This window comes from Pongo abelii, chromosome 5, assembly GCF_028885655.2.
Source record: "Pongo abelii isolate AG06213 chromosome 5, NHGRI_mPonAbe1-v2.0_pri, whole genome shotgun sequence".
NCBI lineage: Eukaryota > Metazoa > Chordata > Mammalia > Primates > Hominidae > Pongo > Pongo abelii.
This window is the reverse complement of record NC_071990.2, coordinates 126871921-126899619: the sequence shown is the minus strand read 5'-3', so window position 1 is coordinate 126899619 and position 27699 is coordinate 126871921. Positions and strand designations below refer to the sequence as shown.

General features: G+C 40.3%; 1 long non-coding RNA gene across 2 annotated transcripts in view; it reads right to left on the bottom strand.

The window, feature by feature from the left end:
* Window positions 1-7457: 7457 nt before the first annotated feature.
* LOC129060060 (uncharacterized) overlaps window positions 7458-27699 on the bottom strand; it is a 61816-nt gene continuing 41574 nt past the window's right edge. Inside the window, exons 4-5 of one of the 2 annotated variants that reach the window (XR_008526418.2) lie at window positions 9479-9518; window positions 7458-8243 (exon numbers count right to left, since the gene is read on the bottom strand). This is a non-coding gene — a long non-coding RNA (uncharacterized LOC129060060). The remainder of the gene's footprint in view (window positions 8244-9478; window positions 9519-27699) is intronic. The other variant, XR_008526417.2, reaches the window with a different exon arrangement.

Below are 27699 nucleotides of genomic sequence, written 5' to 3'. Positions count from 1 at the left end.
TCTCTGTACTGGGAAAGGTCCTTTCCTCATTTTCTCTTCTTCCTAGAACCTCTCTGCTCTGCATAATAATTGCTCTTTTTTTAATTTTTTATTTTTTGAGACGGAGTCTCTCTGTTGCCCAAGCTGGAGTGCAGTGGCACAATCTCGGCTCACTGCAACCTCCACTTCCCAGGTTCTAGCAATTCTCCTGCCTCAGCCTCCCGAGTAGCTGGGATTACAGTCCCACATGGCCATGCATGGCTAATTTTTTGTATTTTAGTAGAGATGGGGTTTCTCCATGTTGCCCAGGCTGGTCTCAAACTCCTGAGCTCAGGCAATCCGTCTGCTTCAGCCTCCCAAATTTCTAGGATTACAGGCGTGAGCCACTGTGCCCGGCCTGCTCTTCTTTTTTAACATTGCCTCTGACACTGAAAACCTCAGAGGAGATGTTAAATTTAGCAGTCATTTGTGTGCTTGCTGGTATATTTATTATTCTGTGCACTTTCCTCTTGTACAGTGAGGTGTGTGGTTATGATCTCTGCATTGTTATGTGCCCATATTGAATTTTTGATTTTCAACTTCTAGGGAGTAGGAGCTCTGTCTACTTGACTTCCTGTTAAAATGTTTTTAGCTATACTGTGTGTATTTGGGCAATTGACTCTTTTGGCTATTAGAACCAATGTAACATAATTTAAGGAAAACTAAGATAATATTAATTTTTGGACTGCTTTTATGAAGTTCATTTATTTTTCTTTCTGTATTTTGGCTAGTATGTGTGATTTTTATGGTAGAGTCATACAAATTCTAAATAATTGAATAGAATAGTCTGAAGTGATGAAAATGTTAGATTACATTCATTTTTAAATGAAAACAGTTGTATCACTTTCAAGCATGTATAGTGCTATGACTCATTTACAAAGTATTAACAATATTTCTTCAAGGAGGCTTACAATATTAACATAACAGTCAGGAGGCCATATATTATATTGAGCACAAAAAGACCTTGATGTGGATCCCAGTTTTGCCACGTGAAAACTTTATGGCCCTGGACAAGTCCTTCATCTCCCAGGCTGTGCATGTCTTCTTCCAAATCAGTACTGAGGATTCTGTGAGGAAATGTAAACAAAGCACTTAACCTATATGTACTGAGCAGATGATAAGTGTATCAGCCCATTATCACACTGCTATAAAGAACTACCTGAGACTGGGTAATTTATGAAGAAAACAGGTTTAACTGACTCACTGTTCTACAGGCTGAACAGGAAGCATGGCTGGGAGGCCTCAGGAAACTTACAATCATGATGGAAGGCAAAGGAGAAGCAAGCACATACTCACATGGTGACAGGAGAGACAGAGTGCGAAGGGGGAAATGCCACACGCTTTTAAACCATCAGATGTCATAAGAACTCACTATCACGAGAACAACAAGGGGGAGTCCTGCCCCCTGTGATCCAATCACCTCCCAGCAGGTCCCTCCCCCAAATTAGGAATTAAAATTCAACATGAGATTTGAATAGGGACGCAGAGCCAAACCATAACAATAAGCAGTAGTAAAATTTACTGAGTATTAATATCTTAACTTGTCTTTTTGAAAAGATGCTTCAAAAGCAATTAATTTCTGTTTATAATTGTAATGACATTTGTAATTTACTCAGCATCTCTTTTTTCACAGTTTTTGTGTCTGGATCATCCATACATTCTCTTTAAGAGACTTAAATTAATGTTGGGTAGGTGTAATAAGGAAAATAACAGTTTTTCTCTGCTGCTTCCTCAGTCACATATCTCCTATAGTCTTTTCTCTGACATGAGCAGAGAATTGTAGAGGCAGCAAGTAGTAGTAGATTTTATACCCTCTCCCTTGCATGGCCTGAGTATAGGGCAGAAATGGGTAGCGGTCTTCAGCAGCATGCAGAATCCAGGTAATCCTGCCTTGGAATTCCTCTTTCCTCTCCCATTCCAAGTTAATCCGCAAACTTGGCCTTGGAATTCTTGTAAAATCAAGAGTGATGACACTGTAGAGACTCCTCCCTTGATACAAGTAAGAGATGTGGCTTGGAATTCATTTTCAGGCAGAGACAAGCAGTGAAGAAATGCAAATGAGAACTTTATCAAAGAAGAAACAAGGCCACCATGCCCAGTGTATTACTATTTTTGACAATGTTTCTGACATATTTAAAATTTTTCAATGATTTTTAGCATATGTGAACATTTTCTTTTTCATTTCTTTGAAATATTGTACTATACATTCACCTGGTATTTGCCAAACCAGTTATTCTAACATGAAGCCTTCTTAATGTCCTTTCTCTCCCTCAAGTATACATGTGGCTTTAAGTGAGAACTTAAATTTTCCTTTATTTTTGTCTTTATTAATTTTTTTTTTTTTTTGAGATGAGAGTCTCACTCTGTCACCCAGGCTGGAGTACAGTGGTGCGATCTCAGCTCACTGCAAGCTCCGCCTCCCGGGTTCATGCCATTCTCCTGCCTCAGCCTCCCGAGTAGCTGGGACTACAGGCGCCCGCCACCAAGCCTGGCTAATTTTTTGTATTTTTAGTAGAGATGGGGTTTCACCATGTTGGCCAGGATGGTCTCGATCTCCTGACCTCGTGATCTGCCCACCTCGGCCTCCCAAAGTGCTGGGATTACGGGCGTGAGCCAGTGCCCCCGGCTTTTGTCTTTATTAATAATAAAATCTTTTCTAAATACAAATTCCTTGAAATGAATTTAGGCAATGAAGTAGATGAGTTGCATTGAATAGCTTCTAGAATAAAAAAAATTCTGATAGAGTAAACTTCCAAAATATTTCTTCATCTTTCATATTCATTTTACTTAGGGTATAGACAAACATGTAAAAGTTTTTCATTCAAGTTTGGCTCAGTGTCAGTGAAAATAGACAACAGTCAAGTACTATTAGACAAATGCAACTCTACAAGTGTAAATGTCCACATAGACCAATTTGCTAAGAATTATCTTTTTTTTTTCTTTTGAGACAGAGTCTCACTATGTTGCCCAGGCTGGAGTGAAGTGACACAATCATAGCTCACTGCAGACTTATATTTCTGGGCTCAAGCAATCCTCCCATCTCCTGAGTAGCTGGGACCACAGGTGCACAGCTCGATGCCCGGCTAATTTTTGTATTTTTTGTAGAGATGGGGTTTTGCCATGTTGCCCAGGCTGGTCTCGAACTCCTGGGCTCAAGTGATCCACCTGCCTTGTCCTCCCAAAGTGCTGGGATTACAGGTGTGAGCCACTGTGCCCCACCAGAACTATCTTAATTAACCTACAGTATATTTGATAGAAAAAAAAAAAAAAAAACCTTTTGACATTGTTTTTACTTTAAGATCTGTGGCATCATTCCAAAGGTCCTGAAGGTCTTACTCATGTTCCTATATCCTGTGCATTTCTGTGTCCCTCCACCGGAGTGTTTTTTCTAAAAGGCAAATCTAATCATGCGATTTTTGTATTTAAAAGCCTCCAATGGTTCCTCTTTGCTTATGGGGTAAACCCAAACCAGTTACAAACCAAAGCCTTGGAGAGCTGGCCTCTGCCACCTCATCAGCCTCATGTCTTGCCATTTTCCCTTTGCCTATTGCTTCCTATGGACTAGTTTGCAGGCTTGGAATAGTGCCCAGGGCTTTGTTCTCTGTTCAAGCTGTTCCCTCTGACAGAAATGTGCTCTGTATTAGTCCATTTTCATGATGCTGATAAAGACATACCTAAGACTGAAAAGAAAAAGAAGTTTAATTGAACTTACAGTTCTACATGGCTAAGGAGGCCTCAGAATCACGGCGGGAGGTGAAAGGCACTTCTTACATGGCAGCGACAAGAGAAAATGAGGAAGATGCAAAAGTGGAAACCCCTGATAAACCCATCAGATCTCATGAGACTTATTCACTACCATGAGAACAGTGTGGGGGAACCCATCCCCATGATTCAAATTATCTCCCACTGGGTTCCTCCTACAACACGTGGGAATTATGAGAGTACAATTCAAGATGAGATTTGGGTGGGGACACAGAGTCAAACCATATCATTCTGCCCCTGGCCCCTCCAAATCTCATGTCCAAGAGCCCCTTGATTCCTGGGAAAAAAAATCACTCCCCTGCTGAATGAATCAGTTCCATGTGGTCTAGTTGTAGTGGTTCCATTGTTGTTGGGCATAGCAATTTCTAAGTCTCAAGGCCAGGTGAAGAGTAGGCTGAAATTTAATACTCAACAGAACATTTCCTAGTTCCTTATTATTCTATTACTAGTGGATGAACAATTTGGGTGTCAAACCTCTGAAAGCCAGATGAGCCCTCTTAGGGAAAATGATAAACTACTGACCATCAACTCTGGACTATTTGTGATTCCCTGAAACCTACGGCAGCATCACAAATGGAAGGGATGGAGACAGTCTACGAAATGCATATTAATAAAACTTATTGGCAGGGAATCATCAGCTATTATCATAGGAGAATATTGTTTATAATCCAGTTCTTTCTTTATAGACCTAATCAATCATTCATTCAACACACACTTTAGGAGAACTTACTATATAGCTGGCACTCGGATACAAAAACCAATGTTGCAGCCAGATCTTCCTTTCAAGGAGCTCGGGACAGTAAAGGAGATAGGACATAACCTAAGAATATGATGCATGGTCAGAAAAGGATGTGAAGTTATGATGGGAATAGCAGGGTGAGAGGGACAGTTCTGCCTAGGTTGAGAGAGGAAGTGCTGCTTGGACTGAATTGTAGATGAAGAGTGGAAGTTCTGCAGTCAGACCCAGGGAAGAGGAAGTGAGGGGGAGCATGATATAGTTTGGCTCTGTGTCCCAACCCAAATCTCATCTTGAATTGCACTCCCATAATTCCCACATGTTGTGGGAGGGACCTGGTGGGAGATAATTTGAATCATTTCCCCTCTACTCTTCTCAAGGTAGTGAATAAGTCTCACGAGATCTGATGGTTTTCTCAGCGGTCTCTGCTTTTGCATCTTCCTCATTTCTCTTGCTGCTGCCATGTAAGAAGTGCCTTTTGCCTCCCACATGATGCTGAGGCCTCCCCAGCCATGTGGAACTGTAAGTCCAATTAAACCTATTTTTCCTCCCAGTCTTGGGTATGTCTCTATCAGCAGCATGAAAATGGACTAATACAATAAATTGGTATTAGGTATGGAGTGCTGCTGAAAAGATACCCAAAAATGTGGAAGTGACTTTGGAACTAGGTAACAGGCAGAGGTTGGAACAGCTTGATTCATTCAGCAGGGGAGTGATTTTTTTTTTTTTTTCCAGGAATCAAGGGGCTCTCAAAGCTTAAGTCTGGTGGTAGAAAATTATAGAAAATTGTGTGTGTGTGTGTGCGCGCGCGTGTGTGTGTAAGAAGGAGAGATTAACTTGTATGTCAGACAGCAAGGAAAAATACAGATTTAATGGATTTTTACCCTTAATATGTACAAAATTGAACTCCTGATATCTTTCCACTCCAAAATTCCTGCAACGTTCCTTATCTTAGTTAATGGCAACTCCATTCTTCTGATTGCCCAGGGCAAAAAGTCTTGGAGTTCTCCTTAAAGTTTCTCATTCCTTCAGAATCCACATCTAATCTGTCAGGAAATCTGTTGACTCCTCCTCAAAACCTATTTAGAAAAACAAAAAACAAAGAAACGAACCAAAAACCTATTCAGGATTCCACTTCTTTACACCTCCCAAAAGTTGATCTCCCTTGCCTCAAGCCACCATCCCTTCTAGATCATTTCAGCTGCCTTGTGTCTCAGAGCTTCCATAATTTCCCAGCTGCAGTATATTTTCAACAAAGTAGTTAGCATGATCCTGTTGAAAGAGAAGTCTGTTCATGCTGCTCTTCTGCTTACAACCCTGCCATGGCTTTGCATCTCACAGAGTGTAGAAGCCAAAATTCCTCCTGTTGAACCACAAGCCTCACAGGATCTGGCTCCCTCTCTTCCCCATCTTCCCAGTTCCCTCAGCTACAGCCACATCCTCCACCTTGTTCCTTGAGCCTCCAGGCACCTTGTGGCCTCAAACCCTTTGCACTTGCTGTTCCCTCTGCTTCAAATGTCCTTCCCTGCTTGGACAAATCCCTCACCTCCATCAGGTCTTTCCTCACTGATGCAGGTCAATCTTACTCTCCCCAGCACTTCCCATCCCACTCCCCCTCTTCCTTAGTAATTATTATCCCACATACACATTTTTCTTTGTTCTGTTCCCTGTATCCCCAGCTGTTGGAACAATGCGTGGTACATAACAGATGCTCAATAGATATTTGGTTACCTAATGTTGGATATTTTAAAGCATTATTTTCAGGAATAGAAGTCTGATTTTTCTTTCGGCTGAGATTCTGAACATTATGTTCACTCTGAGACATGGGAAGCTTCCTATGGTCTATAGGTAGAGAAAAAAGTGAGAGGGAAAAGATTATATTTCCTGATTAAAATTTGTCATTTTAGGTGGTGTATACTTGTTTTTGCTCTTCTAGAAAGCTCTGTGGTGAGATCTTCTGAGTGAGTCAGCAGAGGAAAGGAGGAGGAAAATCCAACACAACAGTGTCCGCATCATGAAGCATGTATTACAAGATGTAAATTACATAAGAATGGTTTTGGTTTTGTTTCTGTTTTTGTTTTTTCTAGGTTTCCTTGAAATTAAATGTATTCTCTAGTTTTAAATCTGCATTTTACAAATGCAAAAGAAATTGTAGTTATAAAGTGGTAGGGATCAAGAATTAAAGTCTGAGGGTGCCATCTCTGCAGAGGCTATCAGAATGTGCTGGGAAGGAGGTGAATGGACCCCTTGAGTTGAAATGATGGTGACACTGAGGGTGTCAGTTTCCCAACTTAGACCAGACGTGTTGCTACTCTTCATACCATGGGGTGGCTACCATGGGTATTTGAGGAGAACATGAAGCCTATGGAAGTTTGCTGCTTTGCTTCCAGAGATGTTGTCAGGCAGGGAGGCAGGGCTCAATCCATAGAGCCAGCTTGACTCCTATGTCAGGGAGATTGTGGGTGCCCACCCACGCTCCATGTTTCCTGCTCTGGGATGTCTTCAGAATTACTGATCAGAGTCCTCTCTCTCCTCACTGATCATGCCACAGCCACTTATTGTATGTTATGGCAATGCATTTGGGCTGTAGATTTAGGCCATGGGTTTTCTGAAAGGCTTTCAGCAACCTTGCAGCCCTCAAAGGTTGGTGGAATTCTTTGCATCTATTCTTGTGTATTCTAATTTGACAATGCTTAGCAAAAGATGCTGTTTTCTCTGCTTTATAACTGGTCTTTGAGTACTACTTAAAATTAACTGTGAGAAAAATTGTTACGGGGGCATTTGGTTGTGTAGTGTTATTTTGGGTCTGAAAGAGCTCACAATTTTTGTGCCCTGCAATGACTCAAAATCAGTGTTCAATATTTGACTTGTGTGTGTCATGAATTTAAAGTGATATATGAAAATTCATTGTCATATTGGGATGAATAAGTTAAAAGATTAAAATATTTGATTTATTTTTATTTAAGACTGAGTGTCTTTCAGGGTAAATACTGCAATATGTTGAACTTCTCCCAGGATCTCACTTCTTTGTTTAAGCTAACATCCACTTTTTCCTTGACATGCATGCCTCATATTTACTCATAGAAGTTCCATTCTACCAGGGAAGAGTAATTGATTTCAATGTCTTGCCGGGAAAAGTGAAGGTAAATTTTATTTGGGAAAGAGTTGAGTTCTGTAGCTATGGGAATCTTCCTCAAGTATGTGGTGGACTGTTTGTGGTTAAGGAATAAACAGTCTAAGTTGTCCCAAAGACAAGAGTTAAGGCATGATGTGAGAATTTGGAATAGGGAGCAGCTTTTAGTACTAACATTGAATATGTTTGTCTAAATGCGGAATAGCTTTATTGGAAAGTCGTGAGTGGTTCTCTGTTTCTGGAATCATGTTGGCCAAAAATTCTGTAGATATCAAAGAGAAGAATACTGCTCAGGTGCTCAGAATACTGCTGAGGTGCACATACACCCAATTCTAAAATTCCGTGGCTGAAATAAGATGGACTCAACTGAAGGTTTTTGCTGTAGGTTGTGTCTTTATCATTATGGAAGTCTTTTTATCTTGAAATTTTTGCAGTTGTCATTTTGAATCCAAGTGGAGGCCGTTCCTTTATTCTTTGTTAAGCTTCATCTTGCTGTCTGGGTGGGTCTCTGGTAATGAGCTTCACTACTCTGGAGAAATTTTCCCGAAAGTTCCATGCTCATTTGTCAGGGTTGCTGCAGAGGGAATTCTCAGCCTGGTGGAAGGTAAGAGAACAAAAGGTGATGAGTTAGCATTGTGCCAGGTACCCAATACACATTAGTTTGTTTAAACAACCCTGTATGTTATGTAATATCATCTTCATTTTCCATGTGAAAAAACTGCAGCTAGGCGATATTGTAAAACTTTCACAAAGCCATGCAGCTTCTAAATAGTGCAGTCGAGATGCACAGCTGGGCCCACCCTGCTACATGCTGCCTCTCACAATCCTTCCACTCTAGACAAGATGCCTGCATAGGGAGGCTGGTTGGACCATTGCCGCTAAATGATTAATCAAATCAATCCATCAGTTAGTTCTTCCAATCACTTAAGTGATTTGTTCATTCCCTTGACATCTTTAATTTAGTTTACAATATTGGACAGTTGTTTTGGGGTCTTGTGGAAAACCTCTTCAGCTCAGTTGGCAATGAGATGAATTACTTATGGGCATATATCACAGTTTGACTTGGCCTTTAAACAAGAATATACAGAGCATAGTGCATGGCTGTGTGTGCTGGAGGAAGGAACAATGATGAGAAGTGAGAGGATAGTTGGAAAGAGGCTGGGTCAGTTGGATAAAAACCAAGGGAGTAAATTCATAAAGTCTTAACATCAGAAATTGTTCACATTGGAAATGATCTTAGAAAACATTTTCATTCTGCCCTGTCTCATTACTGACAAGAGTTGAACTGAACTTCCTATACCCTACCTTAATGACAGTGCAGATGAGCCACCTGTATCTGATGATTGCTCATCTGGAATTCTCTCCACCCTCAAACAATCTGCTATTAACAAATAAGTAATTCTTTGGCAGAGAAAATGAGGGCCTGCCAGAATGACCCCAAATTAAAATAAGTGCCAGGTCATTTGAGTTATTGACATCACTCACCTGTCAGGGCCTTTGGGGGCATGTCCAATATTTTATTTATGATTTTAGGTCAGGCTGCTTTCAGTGTTTCAAAGTAAGGAGAGGCTACCTCCCTAGTAAAGCAGCAAACATCATCAACACACATATTATACCTGCTTTGGCAAAAAAGGTTGCTGAAGCAAATATTTGCATGTTTTGTTTCTGCTTTTCTTTGGGATTCTGTCCTCACCACATCCTTAGCTGATAAAGAGTCACTGATGTTCTCCCTCTCCCACAGGGAGGCATACTTATAAGTGGAATGTTTTCTCTCTCACAGAGCAACCCCTGCTTTGGTTCTCAAGGGAAAAATACAGCATTTGGTTTACCTTCTACAGTGTTCTCAGTCATCATCTGTTCTGCACAGCTCTGTAAAAGTTGAAGACAAGACAGAGCAACTATAAGATTGCACTCATTTCTTTCCAACTATAATTAAAAAAATCTGCTTCCAGTGTTTCTCACCACCGTCTCTTCTCTTTAGCTCTGGCCCCAAGTACAATTCTCAGTTTTAAATGGAAGTTAGATTAAGTGTTTAAAAATATATAGAGAGAGCTCTGTAACGATTGCTTTAACGGCAGCCGTATTCTTCTCTTTATGGACCTCTGATTCGTAAAGCAACTTGCTTGTAAGTTGATTTCTTTCTGTAAAATGGAAGTTGCTTGTCAATGCCTTACATTCTCTGTCTATATACAGTGGCCCACAGGCCTGGCTACTGCTCCCCAGAGAATGCTGACTCACATTTCCATGAGGCAAATCCAAGTTGACTTGGTGGGTTGCATTTCAGCTGCCTAATTGCTGCTTTTGGTGGAAGAGGTCCCAGGTTTGGACCACAGTTTCTGAGCTCTTGGGAAAACTTGGCAGAGTTGAAAACTGTCTGATAAAATGTCTCCTCACACTAACTCTAGCTCTTTCAGATGAATCCTAAACCTCAGTAACCATGATGAATTGAATTCACACACTACAAAACCCCAAAATGGTTCAAATCTGATTCTGAAGTACAATCATGTAAAATTTGGATTCTAATCAGAGTTCTGGCCAGAAAGGAGCCTACCAGGTTACCTGAAGCAGTGGTATTTAGGGGCTCAAGGATCTGAGGATGGGAAGCTCATTTGGGTATTGTAAAACATATGCATTCCATTTAGGATCCTTCTCTTGAGAAAATGGCTCTGACTCCTGGGTGGAAGGAACACGAAACTAACATACTCCTCTCAGCTGTATAAATATAATTTGGCAGAAGATATAAGCTGGCATGCCAACAATCAGAATACAGCCTTTCATCTCCATCATAGCCTTAGCTAGGCTGTCTGCCTATATTTGACTTCCTCATGGGTTCATTTGCTTCATTTTAGCCAATAGAATGCTGCAATGCCAAGGCATAAGAAATAAAGAGGAAGCTGACAAGGAAACTTCAGAAGAGCTACTATAAGAGTGTTAGTGGTGCACAGTGAGTGATGTACAGATCCTCTGTGTACTGTGGGCATTGGGGCATTTCCCATAATTTTCAATCAAAATTTAAAAATCACATTTGAGATGCTACCTAGTTTAAGTCCAAATAAAGTCCTATTTTTCAGTCCTCTCTGCCTTAACTGGTATCCATATGGGCCAAGTTTTCCTTTATTCCTGAACTCCAAAGGACTGTACTTCCCGAGTCTTGTCTAAGTACAGATGAGACATGCGTATATTTGTATTATGCATCTAGAACAGAGGTGTTGTATGACATTTTCTTGATTACTGAGGGCACAGTGATTTTTTTACAATGTGAGTAAACAATACCCTTTATTAAGTAGATAGGTCCAAATAAGCCAATAGTAGTAGTTTGTTCAGTGTTAACAGATGTCACTGTGTTAAAGTACTTTGCAGCATTTCTGTGACTTTGCTGGGACTCCTCACACACAGTTAGGTGCTGTACTGTGCACAAGGGGGAGAGTTTGATACAGTTATTGCCTATCTTAAAAGGAGTTACTCTACAGTCTAGTAGAGAAAACAATAAAAATGCAGTAAAACATGTTATACAGCAAAGCAAGATGCTATACTATATTTAAGAAAGGTATTTTATCGGTCAGGAGATTTAATTGCAAAAATCAGAATCTAATCTATCGACTTTGAGTAGTAAAGGGGTTATGAAAGAATATTAAGTCACTTACAGAATTTCTAGACAGGCCAGGGAAACCAGGCTGGATGCTGCACAGCCAGAAGAAATGCGCAAGAAGACTGCAAAACCATTTAGTGAAACCACGTTGCTGTGGCCTCTACTGACCCCCATGCAACACCTAAGTAAGACCCTAGGGACTCTACCCAATGCCTCCAGAGAATAAAATTCCTCTGCCATAATATCCCAATTCCCTGAGTGTAGATGTTACTTTACAGTGGCCACTTCTGCCTTCCAAGTCTGATGTGAGCCCCAGCGCTCACTCAAGGAACTTAGATCATAGGTGGAAACCCTATAGGTGAGAAGGAGTTTTTTAGTCTTCCAGCTTCTTCAGTACAAAAAAGTAGCTCAGAAGAGGGCTAGGGTGAGTGCCAAGTAATCTAAACTGCATCTGCCATGGGTACAAACGAATAGAGTGGCTACTAAGAAAGAGCAGGAGGTCAGATTTGGTTATGCTAGAAGAGGAGTCACTCCATCATGGACATAGGATTTCAACTGGGCCTCGGGAGAATGGTGGTATCTCATAGGCCAAAATTTGGGTGACCTGTCCTGGTGAATAAAATAAGATATATAATGTCGTAAAGGCAGGGAAGTGTAAGGTAAGATTCAGGAAATGGTCAATGATATCTGTTTGGAGCATACTTTAACAAGTAAGGAGGAAGGAGACATAAGGTTGGGGACTTGGGTTGCGCCAGTGTGGTAGCAGTCTTATACCAGATGGAGGAGTCTCTAATTACATGGTAATGGCTCCCTGAAGGTTATTTTCTTAAAAACTAAATGGAATTTTAGAAATAGAAACAAAAATGCTCAGACATCTCCTCTTCTCTGTCTGTCCTTACTCTCTGGGTGATTTCATCTGCTTCCATTGCTTTAAAAGTGTCCAGATGCTAAAGACCCCACGTTCCTGTATCCAACTCAGACTCTGGAGCTGAACTCTGGGCTTATCTATCCAAATGCCCACTTTCCCTGATATGGATGTAGATAGGCACTTCATACTCAACATGTCCAAAATGGAGCTCTTGTTTCTCCCTCTACCTTATAGACCTACTCACCACTGTCTTCTCATCTTAGCAAATTGTAAATTCAAACTTCCAGTTCTCTGGCTAAAAATCGCAGTGTTATCCCTGACTCTGTCTCTCTCTTACACTGCCTATTGACTATCAGCAAATCCTGTCAAGCTTTCAAAAGACATTCAGAGCCTGACACCATCTCATCACCTCTTACAACACCACCCATTCTAAGCCACTATCATCCCTTGCCTAGATTACACAGTGGTTCCTAACTAACTTGCCAGCTTCCAAACATTCCCCACACAGCAACCAGTGTTTTTTTCAACAAGTCGAGTCAGATCACGCCACTGTTCAGCTAAAAATCCCCTAGTGTCTTCTCATTTCATTAAACTAAAAACCAACATCCTTACAAAGATTTATTTGGCCCTATCCAACTTGGCCCCAGCCACTCCTCTGATCTTTCTCTCTACAAGTCACCCTCTTCCTCACTGTGCTCCAGCCTCAGGCATCCTTGCTATTCTCCAAACGCTGCAAACACATCCCTGACTCAGACATTCATACTGTTGTTTCCTCTGCTTTAAATACTCTTCTACCTAAAAGCCCTGTGACTCTCACTTTTCTTTAGAAATCTGCTCTGATACCACATTATCAGAGAAGACTTCCACAATTCGCTGTGTGAAATAGCACTGAATACCCTCTATCTTCCTTAGCTGCATTTCTCACCATGTGCCACATAATATGTATGCAGTACAATATATTATGGATATGTTTCTAATTATTGACATTTCCCATGAATTAGGACAGTGCCTGGCATACAGCAAGTGTTCCATATATATTTGATAAATGATGAAATTAATAGAGGACAGATTCACAATGAGGACATATTGTTAAATAAAGAATTATCCAGTAAAGTGGCAGATGACTTTCACTTCCACATCTCCCGTCCCCCACCCTATCATTTGATCCATGATTCATGCATAAACTATTTGCTAGGGAAATCTTGAAAAATGAAACAACTTGGTCATAAGCACTAAATATAGACTAGCATAGCTGGAAAACCAAACAGTGGCCAGTTACAACTCCATACACTTTGATGACCCTTGACAGCGTATAAGGCACTGTCACATTCTTCTAACTGTATTCTCATAACAACACTAAGAATCAGTGGGTGGATTGCTTCTGTTTTACAAATGATAAAAATAAGGTTTAGAGAGAACAAGTTACTTCCCTTGATTACATGGCAAGAAGATGGCAAATGAGGACTCCAAATACATCTACTCCCAAGTTCCTGGTCTTTACCCATCACATCAGGCATGTGGACCCTAATTAAAATGCTTTGCAAAGAATGAAGCCTGTTACCTATATCCGCTGTTTCTTTTTGTTGAGCAGCTGCACGAAAGTAGCCCATAACTTCGAGGCTGGTGCAGATGCTAAATTAAAGAGAAACTGATGTGGGTAATGTGTGCTTAGTGTGGCCATGTCAGGCTTGATGTGTGAAATCGTTCCGTGTTTGAATCAACAGTGATGCCGAATACAATTTTGTTCAGACTGATTGAAAAATACAACCTGCTGATTGGAAGAAATCTGGTGGTTAATGAATGTGAATGAGGACTTTAAGGAAGTTTCTTTGTCTATACTGTTTTCACATGCTTAAATGATTCAAGTGCAGTTCTTGAGAATGAGTGCTATTTGATGGAACCAGAGGAGATGAGCTTTTCTTAATGTATTTTTGATCTAGTTTAGACAGAAAGATCTTCCTGATGGGTGTTAAGGAGGACTTCCTGAACAGGCTTCCCAGAGTGCTTGTGGCTTACCACCCCCTTGAAAGACAGAAAAGAAAGAAGAGTTCCTTCCAGCCCAGCCTGGCAGACACAAGCCTGGAGGTAGCAAACCAATGATGGAGTTTAGGACACATTACCTTGGCATTTGAGAAGACAGTAGAAGCAGAAAGGTCACCCTCACCTTCCCCTTGCCCTTCTCTCCTGAAGCAGTTCATAAGATTTCCTTTGAGAGGTGTTCTCCCTATACTACAGGAAAGGAACATCCTTATCTCTGAAGACACAAGGACACAGAGAAGATGTGAAAAACAGACCTTCCTACGTTCTTCCTCGTTTATTACCATTAGATGATACCATCTTTGTCCAACTACACGTCTCCCTGACTATTCATTTCTTCATCACACTTAACGTAAAAAATACAGAGGTTTCCCTGTTTCTTTGGGGGCTCATTTCCTTATGAGGTTCCCTGTTTCTTTGGGGGTTCATTTCCTTATGAAGGCTCCTGTGTCACAGGAAACTTATACTAAATAAATTTGTATGGTTTTCTCTTGTGAATCTGCCCTTTGTTATGGGGCCTCAGCCATGTACCTAGGGATGTGTGAGGAAAGGAAATCTTTCCACCCTATACTATTATCATTATGAGGAGTGGAAATTGAAGTCCAAAGGCTGAAAAGCAAATGTTTCTAGGAAAGTTAAAATTGCCCCATTTCCTATTACCTGGCACATGTGAAAGACTGAGAGAGACAGATTGCTTTCATTTGGAAAATGGGACAGTCAGTGATGGCAACTGTATGGAAAGTATAATTAGAGAGGGTTTAATTGTGCCCTTCAATGGAAAGTTTAAGCACTGACATATATCTTATAAAATGTAGTAAACAGGGAGCTTTTAAGGAACATAACAAAATGCCATTAAGTGGCATAGAAATAATTGTGAAATTCTCGGCAAAAGGTTGGTAATTAGGGGACACTCTATTTCCTTTGGACCTCATGTTCATAAAGTGAACAGGATTCAGGCAATTATCTGCACAATTGAAATTTTCTACATTACCTCAATTACTGGGACTCTAAGGTGGAAGGTCTGTGATCTTAGATTATCACTCTAATCTGGAAGTCTCTGTTTGCTTTGCATTGAGAAAGTGTGTTTGTATTCCCTACTAAAACACTTTTTAAACTTTTCACTTAAATGTCTTTTCTCAAAACACTGATGCTCACACACCTCGTTCCTAGAGATTCTGATATAATAGATTTCGATAAGGTTGTAGAACTCTAAGTTGGAAACAGCTCACCAGGTAATTTTTATTTTCAACCAAGTTTGGGAAACACAAAACAATAGTGTCCTTTTGCTGGACCATGCCATACAGCACGCTGTGTAAACAAACCCTAGCTCTTAATTGCTTTCTTACTACTTTTCTATAGTGCTGAGCACCAGACAATTCCAGTTATTCGAAGGATCTGGTTAGCTGCATTTCTGTGCATTAACATGGTACTGTAATTTCCACTGGATTTTCTTGCACTGGGAGTGAGAGAATTTAGCATGGAGCGTGGTCTTTGCAGACTTCAGCCTCCACTGTCTCCAACTTCAGTACATCATGCCTCTAGCCTAGTGAGATGACATCCCTGCCTCAATCTTTTCCTCACTCTTCAAAAAATCTTACCGGCACCAGGTGCGGTAGCTCAGCCTGTAATCCCAACACTTTGGGAGGCCGAGGTGGGTGGATCATGAAGTCAAGAGATCAAGACCATCCTGGCTAACACGGTGAAACCCCGTCTCTACTAAAAACACAAAAAATTAGCCAGGCGTGGTGGCAGGCGCCTGCAGTCCCTGCCACTCCGGAGGCTGAGGCAGGAGAATGGCGTGAACCCAGGAGGCGGAACTTGCAGTAAGCCGAGATGGCGCTACTGAACTCCAGCCTGGACGACAGACTCGTTCTCAAAAAAAAAAAAACTTACCTGCATTTCCATGCTTTAGTCTCTTTAGTCTTATATTTCTGTTCTTATTAAACAACAGAATGGCCAGGCCCTCCATAGGAAAGAAATAAATAAATAAAAGGAAGGGTGCATTTATGTGCCTCTTGAGGAAGTGGCAGATCATGAATAAATGAGAACTTTGAGTGGGATTTCAGTCTTACTCAAAAACAACAACTCTCTTTACTCAGCAAAAGCACAATATTCAACCTTTTCATGGAAGGATTTAGTATTCTTTTCAAAGCTACATATCAAAAACCCACACACAATGGAAACATTCCCCCTCAAAGAGGCATCAAAGAAGACAGAACTTGCAGACCAGGCTTTCTCAAATGAAGTCTTTTCATTGCAGCCTCAGATTTGCTCTCTGGGGATCACTGACTCAAAACCATATAGAAGAGGGTGAGGGGCTCTCATACCATTTCCATTAAAAGCAGTTGTTGATGGCCATTTCCCCATTTTCTTTCTCTTCTTCCCTATTCCACAGTTATGTTTACATTCCTATAAAATGAGGCTTCCTGCAATAGGCCAGACAACACCATTCTTTCCCCAAATGCCAGTTGCTTTTCAAGTGGGTGGTGGGATAAGTAAGAACATTTGTTACTGGGCAGAGTCTCCTCAAAACCCATTAAAACAAAGTATTCGGCCCCTTTTTTATGTGGGGATAGTTTTTTCTCTTTATAATTTAATTTAATTTAATTTCTTTTGGGAGAAGAACAGTGGTCAGTTAAAAGTCACAATCACTCCATCTGCACAACCAAAGTAAAACAGGAATGGAGACCTTTCTATTTCACACAGAGTTCTGTCTGACTGACTTTATCCTGTGCACTTGGAAATGTACAGGAAAGGGCAGCCACTCATAAATACTTGTGTATATTTTGTTGTTGTTCTTTGCTCCAAGTGGTAACATACTGTGGTAGGTAGTCTTCTAAAATGACTCCCAGTGATCCCAGCCTCCTAGCACCCATGCCTTTATGTAATCCTCACCCTTGTGTGTGAGCTGGCCCTAATGACTTGCTTCTAATGAATAAAACATGGCAAAAGCATTGGGATGTCATTTCTACAAGTAAGTTACAAAGGACCATGACCTCCATCTTGCTAGCACCCTCTCTTTTAGGCACATTCTGTTGCTATGTTTTGACCTGCTATATGGAGACACCTGTATGGCAAAGAGTGGAGGGAAAAAACAGCTCATGAGGAACTGAGGCCTTGGTTCGGCAACTTGCAGAAAACCGAATCCTGCCAACAACCACATGAGTGAGCTCGGAAGCAGATCCTTCCTGGTTGAGCCTTGAGGTTACCATAGCTTGTGAGAAACCCAGAGCCTGAGGAGCAAGTTAAGTCATGCTTGGATTCTTGACCCATAGAAACTGTCAGATAATAAATGTGTTCTGTTTCAAGCTAAGTTTTCAGATAATTTGTTACAGAGCAAAAGATAATTAATTCACATGTATTATTTTTATAAACATTATCTTTGAATAACAGACATATAGAAAAGTAGTGTGCAAATCAGAAGATCACAGCTCAATGAATTTTTATAAAGGGAACACACACAGAATTACCATCAGAATCAAGAGATAGAACATTGCTAGTATCCTGGAAGCCTCCCCTGTGTCCGTTAACTCAGTAACCTTCTTCCTAAGATAATCATCATTTTGATTTCTGTCATGATAAGCTAACTTGCCTCTTTTAAGCTTTATGTATTTGTAGTTTTTTTGTTTTTTGTTTTTTGAGATGGAGTCTCGCCCTGTCACCCTAGGCTGGATTGCAGTGGCACGATCTTGGATCGCTGCAACCTCCGCCTCCTGGGTTCAACTGATTCTCCTGCCTCAGCCTTCCAAGTAGCTGGGATTACAGGCGCACATCGCCACGCCTGGCTGATTTTTGTATTTTTAGTAGAGACAGGATTTCACCATGTTGGCCGGCTGGTCTTGAACTCCTGACCTCAGGTGATCCACCTGCCTCGGCCTCCCAAAGTGCCGGGATTACAGGCGTGAGCCACCGTGCCCGGCCTCTAATCATTATGTTTTTGAGATTCATCCCTGTTGCTTCAGGTAGCAATATTTCATTTACATTAATTTCATTGTACAAAATTTTTAAATCCATTTTACTGTAGGAAAATAGGCTTTAGGTTTTTTTATTTTTATCTTTTTTTTTTACTATTAGAAATAATGCTGCTATAAACATTCTTATGCATGTCTTTTGGTATATATATTTTGCATTTCTTTTGCATATATACCTAAGAGTGGAGTTTCTGGATCGCTGGAACATGTGTATGTCCTGCTTTAGTAGACACTACCTAATCATTTTCCAAGGTGGCTGTACCAGTTACAATTCTATCAGCAGTGTATGAGCGTTCCAACTGCCCTCATCCCCACACTTGGTATTGTCAGGCTTATTTTTAATTTTAGCCAAATTAAAATCTGAGATGTATGCTGTAGAATCTCATTGTGGTTTAGTTTGTTTCTCTAAAAATTAATGACATTAAGTATTTCTCATGTGTTTATTGACTATTTGATTATTTTCACTCATAAATATTAAGATATAATGTTATCTTTTGTAGTAAAACTTTTATCCTCTTTAGTGTAATATTAAGATAATTAAAAAATGGATACTCAATTTGCCTGTCACTATTTATTCAAGGATCATGATTCCCATAAAAAATGGATACTCAATTTGTCTGTCACTATTTATTCAAGGATCATTATTCTCACTTTATTGCAATGGCATTGCATCAGTTTTCTAGGGCTGCTGTAACAAAGCGCCACAAACCGTGTGGTTGGAAACAACAGAAATGTATTGTCTCAAACTTCTGGAGGTTAGTTCAAACTCAAGTTAGTCTTGGATTAACTCTGGAGGTTAGTCCAACATCAGGTTGTCAGCAAGTTGTCATGCTTCCTCAGAAACCTGCAGTGGAGAATCCTTCCATGCCTCTTTGTAACTTCTGGTGGTTTGCTGGCAATATTTGACATTCCATAGCTTGCATGCATCACTTCAATCATTGCCTCTATTATCATATAATTTTCTCTCCCCATGTGTCTGTATCTGTGCTCAAATGTCATTCTTCTCATAAGGACATCAGTAATATTGGATTAAGGACCCATCCTACTTTGGTTAAGACCTTATTGTCTTCACTAACTATATCTGCATCCACCCCATACCCAAAGCAGGTCACATGCTGTGGTACCAGGAGTCAAGACTTCAGTATATATCTTTTGGGGGGACACAGGTCAACCCACAATAGCCTTTTTGTCATAAATAAAGTGAATGTGTATGTGTGGGCCTGTTTTTGGACTTTCTATTCTATTCCTGGGCTTTCTATTTTTCCCTATTGACCTATTCACCTGTTTTTATGTAATACCTACACTACCTGAATTACCTTGACTTTAAAATAAACTTCATATCCCAATTAATATAAGTTCTCCAACTTTATGATTTTTTTTGAAATATAGAATTCCAGGTTGGCCCTTCATTTTAAAAATACAATTCCATTCTCTTTTGGCTTTTATAATTTCTGTTCAAATGTCAAATAGAAATTTTCTTGTTGCTCTTTTATTGATAATATATCTCTTTTTCACTGGCTACTTCCTGAAGTTTCTGTCTTTCATCTTCAGCAGTTTTACTCTGATGGCCAGGTATGGATTTTGTAGCATTTCTCTTTCTTGGAATTCCTGGAGCTTCTTGAGAATTTGATGCCTTTCATCAGTTTTGGGAAACTGAGGAATATTTAATTCTGCAACATTTAACAGAGATTCAAATATTACATCGGCTTTATCTTCTTTCTTCTCAATTGGAGGAGTCCAAATACCGATGCATTAGACTTTTTCTCTAAATCTCATATGCCTTTAATGCTTTTTTTTTGTATATTCTACACTTTTTTGTATATTCTACACTTCTTTTTCATTGTGCTCTAATCTTTTTCATTGTGCTCCAATTTTTCATTTTGTATATTCTATACTTCTTTTTCATTGTGCTCTAATCTGAATACATTCTAGTGACTTATGTTGCAGTTGAAGAATTATCTCTTCTTCTGAATCTAGTCTTCTGCTAACTCATCTATTGAGTTCTCAGTTTTATTTATTTATTTATTTTTATTTTTTGAGACAGAGTCTCATTCTGTCACCTAGGCTGTGCAGTGGTGTAATCTTGGCTCACTGCAGCCTCTGCCTCCTGGGTTCAAGTGATCCTCCCACCTCTGCCTCCTGAGTAGCTGGGATTACAAGCATGCACCATCACACTCAGCTAATTTTTGTATTTGGAGTAGAGATGGGGTTTTACCATGTTGGCCAGGCTGGTCTTGAACTCCTGACCTCAAGTGATCTGCCCACCTCAGCCTCCCAAAGTGCTGAGATTACAGGCATGAGCCACTGCACCCGGCCTCAGTTTTAGTAATTTCATTGTTGCAGAATTTCCATTTGGATATTTTTTTAAAAAATCGTGTGTCAGGGCTCATTTCATGTGCTTTATATTCATTATCTCATTTGAATCCTTACAAATACCATATGAGAAAGGTACAATTAGTATCTATATTTTCAGAGGAGGAAAGCAGAGACTCAGAGAGATTAAATTGCCCAGTGTATACAGCAAGGAGTTGTTGATACTAGGACTCAAATCTGGGAAGTCTGACTCAGAGTGGACTTTCATAGCCTTAAGTCGCATTGCTCCTGGGAAGTGCATGGTTATGATGATAATGGTCACTAACATCTACATAGGCTTACTGTATACCAGACATTGTTCTAATGTTACCTTATTGAATCCTCTTAATGACCTAGAGATGTATACTGTTATTGCCATTAAACAGATGAGAACTTGAGGCTCAAAGAAGGTAAATTTTCCCTAAGGAGTTTACAGCTCCTAAGTGCAAGTCAGGATTCCAGCTAATGAAGCCTGTCCCCAAAGCCCATGCCCTTAGCTACACCAAACTGCCTCCTAGCAAAATCAAGAAGGCAATGACACTTGGGAGAGAGTGAATGGCATCTCAAATCTGACTCCTGAAAAAGTAAATACAATGCTTAGAAGCAGGGAGAAATGTAATTTGGAGGGGCAGAGTAGGTAAACAATTACAAGTGTGATATAGGATAAGGAAGAAAAGAAGAGGGAAATACGAAGGACAAGATAATATCACAAAAATTATAAACAAGTACTTGCTGCATACAGCTTGGAAGTGGGCATTCTTTGGAATGTGATTTGCACAATCTTAATATAGAAGACACAGCTCTCAGCAGCACAGCAAGAAGAATCAAGGCTGCTTAGTGCTGAGTCCTGGCAAGTCTGTAAGGTCAGGAGGTTCTGAATACTATGGTGGTAGCGAAGATTTGCCTGATAATTGCTAGTTTTGAAAGATAAGTATCAAGAAGGCAAAGATGTGGTCAGGATGGTCCACAGGGGTACTAATCACCAGCAGTGGGAATCTGAAAACTGGAACTAAGCATGTGGGGGTAGGCTATGTTAACTCGGGGCTATAATTATCAAACCACTTCCCAGGTTTTCTTAAAACACACACACACACACACACACACACATATATGTTTAATAAGCATGTTAGGAGAGTTTACAAAAGACATTTTATGTGTAATAAGTGACATTAGGCAAAGTTTCCCTGTCAGCAGATAGGCATGTCATTTCTATTTCTATGTTGCTGCATGCAAATACATCTCTTCTTTTATGTAACCCGGTTGAGATTCCTGTAAACACTGGGGATAAATAGCTTGCTTTTTAGTTTTCTTGAGGCAAACCACATGAAGAACTCAGGCACCAGTGTGGCATCTGGGTCCCTCCCCCATCCTGGAAATGCAGAACTGAAAATAATTTGTAGTAAAAGCATTAATAAAATAACACTTCTCTGCCAGTTAGCTCTCCTCAAAAAGGCAAAGTAGAATGTACTCTACTTCTTGTTGGTAAAGCACTCTAACATTTAGCATCCTTTATACTAGGAAATGCCCAAATCTAAATCTTTCTGTGAAAATTGAAGCCTTTTCCCCTATTCTCAGGGGAAGCAAAATACACGATACCAGACTGCAAGTCCAAATTGAGTACCCCCTTTAGTCTTGCTCATATTCTCTTCCTTCATATCCCACAGCACAGTTGTAACCATAAACTTATATGTGTATATATTTGTTTACTATCTCTCTCTCTTCATTTATAGTCTAGCTCCTGAAGGGCAGGGAATGCTTGCTTTATTCACTATTGCATATCCAGAGCATAATCTTGCGCCTAGTAGGCTGTCAACAAATATTCGTTCAATAAATACGTGGGAGAGAAGATAAGGTCCATAATTTTAGATTTATCCTAGTTCTTTGTTTAATGCCAGGCCCTAGAGTGGGTATTTATTTAATGTCTGCCACAGCATACTAGATGCAGTCAATAAGTCACCTTGCTCCAGAACTGGCTCCCTCCATTCCATTTCTAGGAATTGCTCAAAATAGTCGTACAAAATCTCTCCCCTGGGCCAGTGAGGCCCATGCTAGCTGCTAGTTTTTCTCTTGTCGGTCTCATGTAGTTATAATCATTTAAGCTTTTAAAATACTTTATTCAAGGCTAGAATGAGCCATGTGGTACTGGATTGCAGTTGGAGACATGATTATAAACTCATATTTAGCTTAATATAGATACTGATAGATCAATATAGAAATAATTTTATATATATATATATGTATGTAAAAACAGTTAGTATACATACATGTATTTCCCAGGTCTGTCTGCTGAGAGGACCTAGAGGCAGTTATATACCTTGGTTTTCTAATACTCTATTCTTGAATAAAGTGAATCTGGGATCTTTGGAGAAATAACTGGTCCTAAGACTTGGTGAGGAAATATACAAGATAGCCTGAATCATCTTGTAGTGCCAGAAAATAAGGAAGTGCTCAAATAAAATAAGGCAGGCGTATTAGTTTGTTTTCATGCTGCTGATAAACACATACACGAAACTGGGAACAAAAAGAGGTGTAATTGGACTTACAGTTCCACATGGCTGGGGAAACCTCAGAATCATGACAGTGAATGGCAGCACCATGAGAAAAATGAGGAAGAAGAAAAAGCAGAAACCCCTGATAAACCCATCAGATCTCATGAGACTTATTCACTATCACAAGAATAGTACGGGAAAGACCTGCCCCCATGATTCAATTACCTCCCCTTGGGTCCCTCCCTCAACATGTGGGAATTCTGGGAGATATACTTCGAGTTGAGATTTGGGTGGGGACACAGCCAAACCATATCAGCAGGTATGTCAAAGGAACACAACAGCTTACTGACAGCATTCAAAGGCCAAAGATGGAACATTGTATGGAACAAAATAAATGAAGTAGCATGGGAATTATAACACCAAATATAAAATAAGTACCTATAGTTTTAGAGTCTAAATAAATGATTGAATAAATAATAAATGGGAAAGAAAAGATAAATCTGTATGGAAGAATTTCAAATAATTTGTGCAGCTACCCTGCCCTCAAGGAGGTGGAACATAACGCTGCACTCTTTAGATATGGGCTATGCTTGGTGAATTGCTTCTAAATAGTACAGTATAAAAAAAATAGTGATTATACATTGGAGAAAGCTGGCAAACCCTACCTTAGCCAGGTGATCAACATTAACATCACCAGTGATAAGTCATGTTGATAACATGTATCTTTAGTATGATATGTTGAGGATGACACTTGATCTATGTGCTTTCTCCCAAAAACCTATAATCGCAATCTAATTATGAGAGAAACACCTGTCAAATCCCAAATGAGGGACATTCTATATAACACATAATCATTACTCCTCTAAATGGTGAAGGTCATCATATACATGGAAATCCTGACGAGGAACTTAAAGAGATGTAATGACTAAATGTAGTATGTTATCCTATACAGAATACTAGGAGGGAAAAAGGAAAAACTAATGAAATCTAAATAAAGTATGGAGTTTAGTTAATAATAATGTATCAGTATCAGTCCATTAGTTGTAACAAACACACTGTATTAGTCTGCTTTCATGCTGCTGATAAAGATATACCTGAGACTGGGCAATTTACAAAAAGAAAGAGGTTTATTGGACTTACAGTTCCACATGGCTGGGGAGAGCTCATAATCATGGCAGAAGGTGAAAGGCACATCTCACATGGCAGCAGACAAGAAAAGAGATCCTGTGTGGGGAAATTCTCATTTTTAAAACCATCAGATCTCATGTGACTTATTCATTATAATGAGAACAGCACAGGAAAAATCCTGCCCCCATGATTCAATTACCTGTCACTGGGTCCCTCCCACAATACATGGGAATTCAAGATGCGATTCAGGTGGGGACACAGCCAAACCATATCATTCAGCCCCTGGCCCCTCCCAAATCTCATGTCCTCACATTTCAAAACCAATCATACCTTCCCAACAATCCCCCAAAATCTTAACTCATTTCAGGATTAACTCAAAAGTTCACATTCAACGTCTCATCCAAGACAAGGCAAGTCCTATCCACCTATGAGCCTGTAAAATCAAAAGCAAGTTAGTTACTTCCTAAATACAATGGGAGTACAGGCATTGGGTAGATACAGTCATTCCAAATGGGAGAAGTTGGCCAAAACAAAGGGGCTATAGGCCCCATGCAAGTCCAAAATCCAGCAGGGCAGTCAAATCTTAAAGCTGCAGAATGATCTCCTTTCACTCCATTTCTCACATCCAGGTCACGCTGATGCAAGAGGAGAGGTGGGTTCCCATGGTCTTGGATAGCTCCACACCTGTGGCTTTACAAAGTACAACCTCCCTCCTGGCTGCTTTCACAGGCTGGCATTGAGTGTCTGTGGCTTTTCCAGGCACACTGTGCAAGCTGTAGTTTGATCTACCATCCTGGGGTCTGGAAGATGGTGTCCCTGTTTTCACAGCTCCCTTAGGCAATGCCCCAGTAGGGACTGTATGTGGGGGCTCCCATCCCACATTTTCCTTCCACACTGCCCTAGCAGAGGTTCTCCTTGAGAGCCCCATCCCTGCAGCATTCTTCAGCCTAGGCATCCAGGCATTTCCATACATCTTCTGAAATCGAGGTAGAGGTTCCCAAACCCTAGTTCTTGACTTCTGTGCACTTGCAGGCTCAACACCACGTGGAGTCTGCCAAGGCTTGGGGCTTGCACCCTCTGAAGACACAGCCCAAGCTATACATTTGTCCCTTTCAGCCACATCTGGCACAGCTGGAACACAGGGCACCAAGTCCTTCAGCTGCACACAGCATGGGGACACTGGGTCCAGCCCACAAAACCACTTTTTCCTCCTAGGCCTCCAGGCCTGTGATGGGAGAGGCTGCTGTGAAGACCTCTGACATACCCTGGAGACATTTTCCCCATTGTCTTGGGGATTAATATTTGACTCATTACTTATTCAAATTTCTGCAGCTGGCTTGAATGTCTCCTCAGAAAATGGGATTTTCTTTTCTATCACATTGTCAGGCTGCAAATTTTCCGAACTTTTGTACACTGCTTCCCTTTTAAAACTGAATGCCTTTATCAGCACCCAAATCACATCTTGAATACTTTGCTGTTTAGAAATTTTTTCCACCAGATACCCTAAATCATCTCTCTCAAGTTCAAAGTTCTCACAAATCTCTAGGGCAGGGGCAAAATGCCACCAGTCTCTTTGCTAAAACATAAAAAGGGTCACCTTTGCTCCAATTCCCAGCAAGTTCCTCATCACCATCTGAGACCACCTCAGCCTGGATTTCATTGTCCATATCATTATCAGCATTTTGGTCAAAGCCATTCAACAATTCGCTAGGGAGTTCCACACTTTCACACATACTTCTATCTTCTTCTGAGCCCTCCAATCTGTTCCAAACTCTGCCTGCTACCCAGTTCCAAAATGGCTCCCACATTTTTGGGTATCTTTTCAGCAGTGCCCCACTCTCCTGTACCAATTTACTGTATTTGTCCGTTTTCATGCTGCTGATAAAGACATACCCAAGACTGGGCAATTTACAAAAAGAAAGAGGTTTATTGGATTTACAGTTCCACATGGCTAGGGAGACCTCACAATCATGGCAGAAGGTGAAACACACATCTCACGTGGCAGCAGACAAAAAAGAGAGCTTGTGTAGGGAAATTCCCCTTTTAAAACCATCAGATCTCGTGAGACTTATTCACTATCTTGAGAACAGGACAGGAAAGACCTTCCCCCGTGATTCAATTACCTGTTATGGGGTCCTTCCTACAACATGTAAGAATACAAAATGAGATTTGGGTGAGGACACAGCCAAACCATATCATGAACCATGACATAAGATGTTAATAATAGACGAAATTGGATGTCGGGTATACAGAAATTCTCTATCTTTGAAACTTTTTTGTAAAATCTAAATTATTCTAAAATAAAATGGTTTTTGAAAATTGTAAAAATAATTTAACCAAAAAAACTCAAAAAATCAGCAAAACAAAACAACAAACACACCCCCATTTGCCACATCTTATCCCATTTGAAACTGTTAAAAAGTCATGGAGCCCAGGGTAAATTCAGTTCTGTCTAGAGCCCATGGGCCATTCTTTCTCTACTTAAGCACTTGTGATTCAAATGAACAAGGCGAGATGAAGACCAAGCACAAATCAGACACAGAAACATGCCTCCCACCACACAGACATCTCCTCAAGGTCATAATTATTTTTAATCCTTACATTGACTAATTATCAAATTTAAACCCCATAGCAGCTCTGTGAGTAAGGTATTTCTATTCTCATTTTCTGGATGAGGTTGCTCGCAAACAAAGCAGGTGAACTGGGATTAGCACAAAAGCTGATATTGTTTAATTCACTCAAAAAGCATTGATTGAGCAAAGCTGACATTGTTTAATTCACTCAAAAAGATGGATTGAGTTTATTGAGAACTGAGAAGAGTCCAAGGTACTGATGTGGGTTCAGGGAACATAACAGTGAATAAAATGAAATATATAAGATAACTGTTGTAGAAGGTAAAAATAAAATAAAACATGCTCCTACCCTCATGGAGTTTCCATTCCAATGGAGGAGATGGGGAAAAAAAAGACAAAATGTTATCACTAATTTATTAGATAATATCGACCATATGTATAAATTAGAATTTCCAGTTTCTGATCCAGCATTTAAGGAGTTTGGAAGTCACCTCTCTTTCCTAACAACAAGTGAAAAAGTGAACAAACTGAAAAACCAACAACTCTTCTAAGATCCTTGAAAGGTATGAGATCACAGGGAAAACTTCTGTCCCTGAAATTGGAAAGACAGACAGGCAGAAACAGAGAATTACAACTTACTGGATCAGAAACCCCAAAACAGAATTCCACTTCTGAGGGCACGAGTACCAAGATAGGAAAACCTGAACTGTGATTTAGAAAGTGTTGAAGGCTTAGTGTGTATAAGTCTGTGAGTTAAAACACTCCAAGATCCCAGAAACTTTTGTAAGTTTTACATTTTGGAGCTCTACTAGGTTCTTACAGTAAAGATTAAAAAAAAAAAATCTCCTTGTGTTTACGGCAGGGAGGGAGGGAAAGAAACCATTGTTAAATGTGCCAGTGCACTCTGTTTTTCCTATCCTCAAGAGAAATGATTTTACCAGACCCTAAACTGCTGGGATTTTACCAGCGACTAACCAACCTGGGAAAGGAAAATAACTAAGCCCAGCCCGTTTCAGCCACCCTGCTCCACCTAAGGCCGGAAG